Source organism: Chlorocebus sabaeus, chromosome 4 (assembly GCF_047675955.1).
Source record: "Chlorocebus sabaeus isolate Y175 chromosome 4, mChlSab1.0.hap1, whole genome shotgun sequence".
Classification (NCBI taxonomy): Eukaryota; Metazoa; Chordata; class Mammalia; order Primates; family Cercopithecidae; genus Chlorocebus; species Chlorocebus sabaeus.
Window position 1 is genome coordinate 52,019,094 of NC_132907.1, and position 8,254 is coordinate 52,027,347.

Below are 8,254 nucleotides of genomic sequence, written 5' to 3' on the forward strand. Positions count from 1 at the left end.
TGGTTTACCCAATAAGCTGCTTTGCCTTTTTATTTGTGCTTCCAAATCCTCCTGTTCATTTAATTTCATTTTTCCCCATTCCCACATGCGGCACAATCAGGAGTTGTGCTATGCGCTCTCTTGGCTCTGCTTTCCAGGGAACAGAAGTAGATATAGCAATTTGAATTTCCCCATTGTAATCTGAATCAATGACTTCTGTATGTATTTGTACTCCTTTTAAACTTAAACTAGACTTTCCTAAAAGTAATCCTATTGTCCCCATGGACAAGGATCCACAGACTCCTATTGGGACCTTTTGTGGGAGTTCCCCAGGCAGAAGGCTCACAGCTTTTGTGCAGCACGTATCTACTGCAGCACTACCGGCTGTAGCAGGGGACAGACATTGTACAGGGATGAGGGAATGGCCTGAGCTGGAAATGCCCTGGTTTAGAATGGGGCCCGGGATGGGCCCCTCATGGTGTTTCCCAAAATTAGGTTCCCTTCTTTATCAAACTTAGAGTGACACTGATTAGCCCAATGTTTCCCTTTTTTATATTTTGGACATATTTCAGGCTTAACAGTTTTCCTTTTTCCCCATTTGGTGGCCTGACTTGCTGATTTTTTGTACATTCTTTTTTTTTACTATGACCATGCTTCCCACAGTTAAAACAAGCTCCAGGAAGTGGAGTATTTCCTTTATCCACTCTCAGTCCTGCCATTGCCTGTGCCAACAAAGTAGGTTTATGCAGATTACCTCCGATACCATCACAGGCCTTGATATAATCAACTAAATGTGCTTTCCCTCTGATAGGTCACAGAGCCACCTGGCAATTGGGATTAGCATCGTCAAAAGCTAATAACTGCAGCACTATATCCTGAGCAGCTGAATCTGCAATCAACTTTTTAAGAGACTCCTGTAACCGAGCTATAAAATCCAGTATGGTTCTTTTTGTCCCTGTTTTATAGCACTAAAGGAAGGGTATTGTTCTCCACATGAAGTGATTTTTTCCCAAGCTCTAATGCACACTCCTCTAAGCTGTTCTATGGCATCATCCTGCATGACCACTTGTGTATCTGATTTAGATACCAACCCCCAAAAGTTGGTCTGCAGTTATATTAATTTGAGGTTAGGCTTGGGCATTGTGAGCAGCTGAATGGAAGCTTCATCTGCCCACCAAGTTTTAAATTGTAAGAACTGAGCAGGAGTTAGACAAGCTCGAGTAAGAGTGTCCCAGTCAGTAGGAATCATCCGACTGGAAACAGCAACGTTCTTTAACAGTCCCATTACAAAAGGAGAACCTGGTCCATACTGATTTATAGCTTGTTTAAATTATTTGAGTAATTTAAAAGGAAAAGGCTCAAATGTAGCTATAATATTTCCCTGTTGATCTGGGGGGTGTATTCTAACAGGGAACTGCCAAGACTCTAAATCACCCTCTCATCTAGCTTGTTGAATTCCTGCCTGAATAGAACTAAGAGTGGTTGCTCGAGGTGCTGCTCGAACAGTCACTGGGGCTTTTCACCTAGTGTCTTCCAGAAAAGAAAGATCTGTAGGGCCAGGCCACTCTTTTTCTTCAAAATAATAATGAGGGGGTGCAGAAGGGTAGGGATGAACCTCTCCCTCCTTTGCCGCTTTAACTTTAGCTGGCAAATAAACCTGCTCTGTAACCTCTTTTGTTACTTCATTATACTCTCCTTCCTCCTCATTTATCAGTGTGAAAAAGTTCCAAGGTGGAACGAACCACAGCCCACACTTGTCCTGTTGTTACTCTGACGCTTCCAAGCTCCCCTTCTTACTCACCATGGGGATTGCTTTAAGAGTACTCGGGTGCCCTCCAGTTAGTTCCACCTTCTCCAACCGTTGCTCCGGCGACCCTTTGACCTGGATTCGAGCCCCCATGAATGGGCAGCACTTGTCAAGACCAGCTCGGTCAGGGAGACCCTAACCCAGTGGCACTAGAGGAATTAAAGACACACACTCAGCAATATAGAGGTGTGAAGTGGGAAATCGGGGGTCTCACAGCCTTCAGAGCTGAGAGCTCCGAACAGAGATTTACCCACGTTTTTATTAACAGCAAGCCAGTTATTAGCATTGTTTCTATAGATATTAAATTAACTAAAAGTATCCCTTATGGGAAATTAAGGGATGGGCCAAATTAAAGGAATAGGTTGGGCTAGTTAACTGCAGCAGGAGCACGTCCTTAAGGAACAGATCATTCATGCTATTGTTTGTAGCTTAAGAATGCCTTTAAGTGGTTTTCCGCCCTGGGTGGGCCAGGTGTTCCTTGCCCTCATTTTGGTAAACCCACAACCTTCCAGTGTGGGTGCTATGGCCATTATGAACATGTCACAATGCTGTAGAGATTTTGTTTATGGCCAGTTTTGGGGCCAGTTTATGGCCAGATTTTGGAGGGCTTGTCCCAACAGTTCATGATTACCATTGTTATGAGATAATCCTGGCACTTTAACATTCTCCCAAACTGAGAAGGAGCTAAGGCCCATTTTTGTGTATGCACCACTTATGATAATGCAAATTGAAAGCTATTGGAAAGTTTTTCTTTTTTCTGAGATGGAGTCTTGGTCTGTTGCCCAGGCTGGAGTGCAGTGGCACAATCTTGGCTCACTGCAAGCTCCACCTCCCAGATTCAAGCCATTCTCCTGCCTCAGCCTTCCGAGTAGCTGGGACTACAGGTGCCTGCCACCACACCTGGCTAATTTTTTGTATTTTTTTAGTGGAGACGGGGTTTCACCATGTTAGCCAGGATGATCTCAATCTCCTGACTTTGCGATCCCACTGCCTGGGCCTCCTGAAGTGTTGGGATTACACGTGTGAGCCACCGTGCCCGGCCTAGAAAGTTTGTTTCTTGTATGCAGTTCAGCCAGTTCTAGCTAAGATGTAACACTGGAAACTAATTTGACACTGAAGGAAAAAATGGTTAAAAAAAGTTTTAGTTATAAAACTACTATGGGGCCGGGCGCGGTGGCTCACACCTGTAATCCCAGCACTTTGGGAGGCCGAGGCGGGCGGATCACAAGTTCAGGTGATCGAGACCATGGTGAAACCCCATCTCTACTAAAAATACAAAAAATTAGCCAGGCGCGGTGGCGGGCGCCTGTAGTTCCAGCTACTCAGGAGGCTGAAGCAGGAGAATGGTGTGAACCCAGGAGGCAGAGCTTGCAGTGAGCCGAGATTGTGCCACTGCACTCCAGCCTGGGCGACAGAGCGAGACTCTGTCTCAAAAAAAAAATAAAAAAATAAAAAAAAATAAAAAAATAAAACTACTATGGAAACTGCAGTAGCCAAAGGTTTGGTCCACAGCATTAATTGGATTACCTATCAGGTCAGATAAAGTTTAGCCATGTGGACAGGTCCCAGTTTTGTCCTGTCCTGAAATAATTTGTATCCAGCTGTCTTTTGTAAAATAATGAGTTTATGATGCCATGTCATGGCTAGAGTTTCACGGTAACATCGATTTGATCTTTGTTTCTATGTGTTTCTGTGCATGTTACATGTATTATGTTATATGTTATCTCTACAATGGCACCATATTGGCTTATAAGTAAAAGAGTGCTCCTAAATTTAGTAAGAATGTCCAAATGCTTTTCAAATTTGTGTGAATTTAGTAATCTTTAATAATAAGTTTGCTTTAAAATTATTCACAAAATAAAAATAGAAATGTCTTTGGAATGTAAGCATACATTTTTGTCTGGGTTTACTAATTAGATGAGTTTTACATTTGCCTTTGCTAAATATTTTAACATGCTAGAATTTTACATGAAGGTTATAAGATCATAAACTCAACCAAAAACAGAATAATCTTTCTTTGAATGACTTTTTTGATAAATAAGACTAATTTAATATCGTTGGTTCCATAAGAACAATTAATTTTTCTGAATTATCAGAAAAAAATGCCCATGTGTTTAAGATTTTTGTGTAGTCGAACACCTGATATTCACAGGCTATGCAAATGGTTAACAAAAAAATAACTTGGAGCGATAATTAGTGTTGTCTAATGTCTTAGTTCTAAAAACAAATCTAGATAAACTGTTACAGATGAATAAATTGATAAATATAAATGGAATCAATGCTTGTAGGTGAACTTTTAATTTCACTTAAACTATTAAAATTATTTCAGATACCATTGAATGTTTGGTTCATTTCCAATTAAAAAAGAATTGTGACATTGGGTATTGGTCACACTTTTGAATCCATTAATGTGAAATAAAATCTGTGCTATGAATTAAGCATTAGTGGACCTCAATGAGCTGAATAAGAATAAGGTCCGAGTCTGGAAAGTAATCAAGCTACAAAAAGAGGATTGGCCCAATGGATGCTTGTATACTTGCCCCCATACAGGCAAGCAATGAATGTGAAACAATACCGCCTGCCAGAGGGGCACTGAAGTAACCCAAATAACCCAGGGTGCTGGAGTGAGATGCTGTCTCAGAATTAATTAATTAATTAATTAATCAATGCACTGTATTCTCTGCTGCATGTTTTAAAAAAATCTCTGTCTTCTGAAATGCCTGAAGAAAGAAATGAGTCTCAGTTGATGCAGGCCCTGAGATGGGCAGAGATTATGAGAGCATCACATAGACTTGGTGCTCTGGACTGAATTGTGTCCCCCAAAATTCATGATGATTTTGATTCCACAAGGTGATGGTATTTAGACATGGAGCCTTTGGGAGACAAGTACATTAAGATGAAGTTATGAGGTTGGGGCTTTCATAATGGGATTGGTGGCCTTCCGAGAAAAGGAAGAGATACCATGTACTGCTTGTTCTCTCCCCTTCTCCCTCTCTCCCTTTCTCCCCTTTCTCTCTCTTTATCTCTTTATCTCCCTCTGTGCCATGTAAGAACAGAGCTACAACGTGGCCATTGGCATGATAGAAAGAGAGTCCTCACCAAGAGCTGAATCACTGGTGCTTTGATCTTGGACTTCCAGATCGTGGGCAAGACTCACCAGGGGAGACTTCTGTAGCTGCCTGGAATTGTCTGATCTGGAGTTAATGCCCTGGAACCCGGTGGCTGCCAACTCAGAAGGCACAAGACTATGAATCTTCCTCTGGTCCTCTTTAATCTGCCTCCACTTTTTGTTTTGTTTGGATTTTCAAGTAACAAATTTATTTTTCCGGTTAACATAACCAGTCCATGGTACAGCATATCAAAACACAAATTGCAAATCCAAGGACCTTTTGCAACCTTTACGAGGTTGCAAAACTTTGGCAAATCAATATAGTACATTTTATTACAATAAAAGCATATTATTTTGGAGTCATATATTATTTTAGTGATAATTTTCACTCCAAATATACTTAATTAGTAAACCAAAACACTGGTTGGTTGGTTTGTTTTGTTTTGTTTTTGAGACGGAGTCTTGTACTGTAGACCAGGCTGAAGTGAAATGGTGTGATCTTGGCTCACTGTAACCTCCGCCTCCTAGGTTCAAATGATTCTCCTGCCCCAGCCTTTCAAGTAGCTGGGATTACAGGTGCCCTCCACTACACCCGGCTAATTTTTTTTGTATTTTTAGTAGAGACGGGATTTCACTACATTGGCCAGGCTGGTCTCAAACTCCTGACCTCGTGATCTGCCCACTTTGGCCTCCCAAAGCACTGGGATTACAGGCGTGAGCCACCGCACTCGGCAAACACTGGTTTTTAATGGTTGTTTAAAATAACTTGCAGAGCAAGTTATTATTATTAACCAAATTAATATGTTTGAAAGCTATACAAGTTCTCCTTTTAAATTGAATTTCCTCATGCAAGTTGTTGAAGTTTACAGTAGTAGGGCAATTGTTTGTATATAAGAGATGGCTCTGCTTTGTTCCGGGGTTGGATGAAAGCCAGGTGGGGTTCCAAAGTGTGAAAAACTTTAAAATTCTACCTTAAGTTGATTCAATGTCAATGCAAACTTCCAAGTACTTTTTAAAAAAATGTTAAAATTTTGCTTATACACTATTGGTGAGAGTGTAAATTAGTTCAACCATTGTGGAAAACAGCATGGCAATTCCTCAAAGACCAAATAATAGAAATACCATTTGACCCAGCAATCCCATTACTGGGTATGTACCAAAGGAATATAAATTGTTCTGCCGTAAAGACCATACATGCATGTGTACTATTCACAATAGCAAAGACATGGAATCAACCTAAATGTTCTTTAATGGTAGACTGGATAAAGAAAATGTGGCACATAAACACCATGGTATACCAAGCAGCCATAAAAAGAAAAAGATCATGTCTTTTACAGGAACATAGATGGAGCTGGGGGCCATTTTTTCTTAGCAAACTAATGCAGGAATAGAAAAGCAAATACCACATGTTCTCACTTATAAGCTGGAGCTGAATGGTGAGAACACATGGACACAGAGGGGAACAACAGACACTGGAGCCTATTGAAGGTGGATGATGGGAGGAGGGAGAGTATCAGGAAAAGTAATTATGGGCACCAGGCTTCATACCTGGGTGATAAAATAATGTGTACAACAAACTCCTATGACACAAATTTACTGAAATCACAAACCTGCATATGTACCCTGAATTTAAAATAAACCTTAAGAAGAAGAATTTCTTTCAAAAAATTTGTTAAATGTTTCATAAATACTGGAATCTCCACTATTAGACAGTCATTTCAAACAACACTAATTTCAGATGATCTCTTTTATTTAGACACCATGCATTTCTTTGTTTTGATCTAAAGTCACTGTCTTATATCAGCCTACTTTTAAAAAATTCTACTTAAAATATGTTTATAGTTTTTAAATAAATATATTGCCAGCTTGGAGAGATGTGGGGTACTTGTCTATACGCATTCATTATCAATTCACTACAAAGGCTGTGGCAGCCACCACCAGAGTTCTTATGCCTCCTTTTGTGGAAGCCATCAATTCATTATTTAACATGTATTTTATGTATGACCCATTCCAGGGCTTCCCGGCCTTTGTTAGCATTTGAAAATATTGTTCTTGCCATCAGTTCTTCAAGGTAACTGTTGAGGCTGCCTCCTTTCAGTGATTATGGCTTCTTGAGTCAAAATATTTTTTTTCTGTGTCCTGAGGATGTGGTTTGTATATAAGTCTCTCATCTACTGAAACCATATTTTAAGTGAAATATTAGTAGATTTAAGTTCCATTGCTTTTTCTATAGGATTAACTACAGAATATTCTAGCACATATGTTTTGTTTCTTGCTGTACCAATAAGAGACTTGTAGTTCCCACTCTGTGCAGAAAAGTCTGTGGCTGTGCAACTCTTCATTGGGATCTATAGGTCTGTCCAACACATCAACCCACACCGTGCTCTGGTTCATAGGGCTTTTGCGTATTTGTGCATTGCAACTGTTGTAACGATTTCCCACAGGTGGTCAAAGATTGCTCTGAAGTCCAGATCTTGATGGTGCAGGCAGTCCAGGAGATGTCTGGACAGTGCAGGGGAAAATGAGGCAAAGAGGTTACACCTGCCCCACTATACCCCCAGCACCCCAACCAGCTTTGCAGTAGGCAGGTGCCATCAGCCTCATGTGAAGGACATCCCAACCCTCTCTCCCACCCTTATTACAATGTAAACTTTAAACTATTTAAAGGAGGGGTCCCCAACTCCTCATACAGCGCACCTGTACTGGACCCTGGCCTGTCAGTGAGGCAGGAAATTAGGGTCTGGGAGCCGGGAACATAAAGCCCATTCACACTTCAGCTACAACAGGAAATATCCTCTCCATAGGGCATACACTGAGCAAATGACTTTGTAACTTTACTTCATCCTCTTCATTTACATAGGGCATACCCCAAATAGAGGGTATTTAAACTCACAAAAAACTCTGTAACAGGGCCTTTGAGCCCCTATGCTCAGGCCCAATCACACTGTGGAGTGTACATTTGTTTTCAATAAATCCCTTCATTCCGTCCTTGCTTTGCTTGTGCATTTTGTCCAATTCTTTGTTCAAGACGCCAAGAACCTGGATACCCTCCACCGTTAGCATTAGGAGCACTGTGGCACAACAGGAGGGGAGCGGCAGGCAGACCAGCGTTACCACCTGAGCTCCACTTCTTGTTAGATCGGCAGAGACATTACATTCTCATAGGTGCACGAAGCCTATTGTAAACTGCACATGCAAGGGATCTACCTTGTGTGATCCTCCTGAGAATCTGATGCCTGATTATCTGAGGTAGGGCAGCTTCATCCCCAAACTATCCCTGTCTACCAACCCCCATCCATGGAAAAATTGTCTTCTACAAAACCAGTCCCTTGTGCCAAAAAGGCTGGGGACTGCTGATT

The 8,254-nt window shown here is 41.2% G+C and overlaps 1 pseudogene; it reads right to left on the reverse strand.

Moving 5' to 3' along the window:
* Positions 1–6,800: 6,800 nt before the first annotated feature.
* LOC140711547 (PRELI domain containing protein 3B pseudogene) lies at positions 6,801–7,958 on the reverse strand (annotated as a pseudogene).
* Positions 7,959–8,254: the final 296 nt, after the last annotated feature.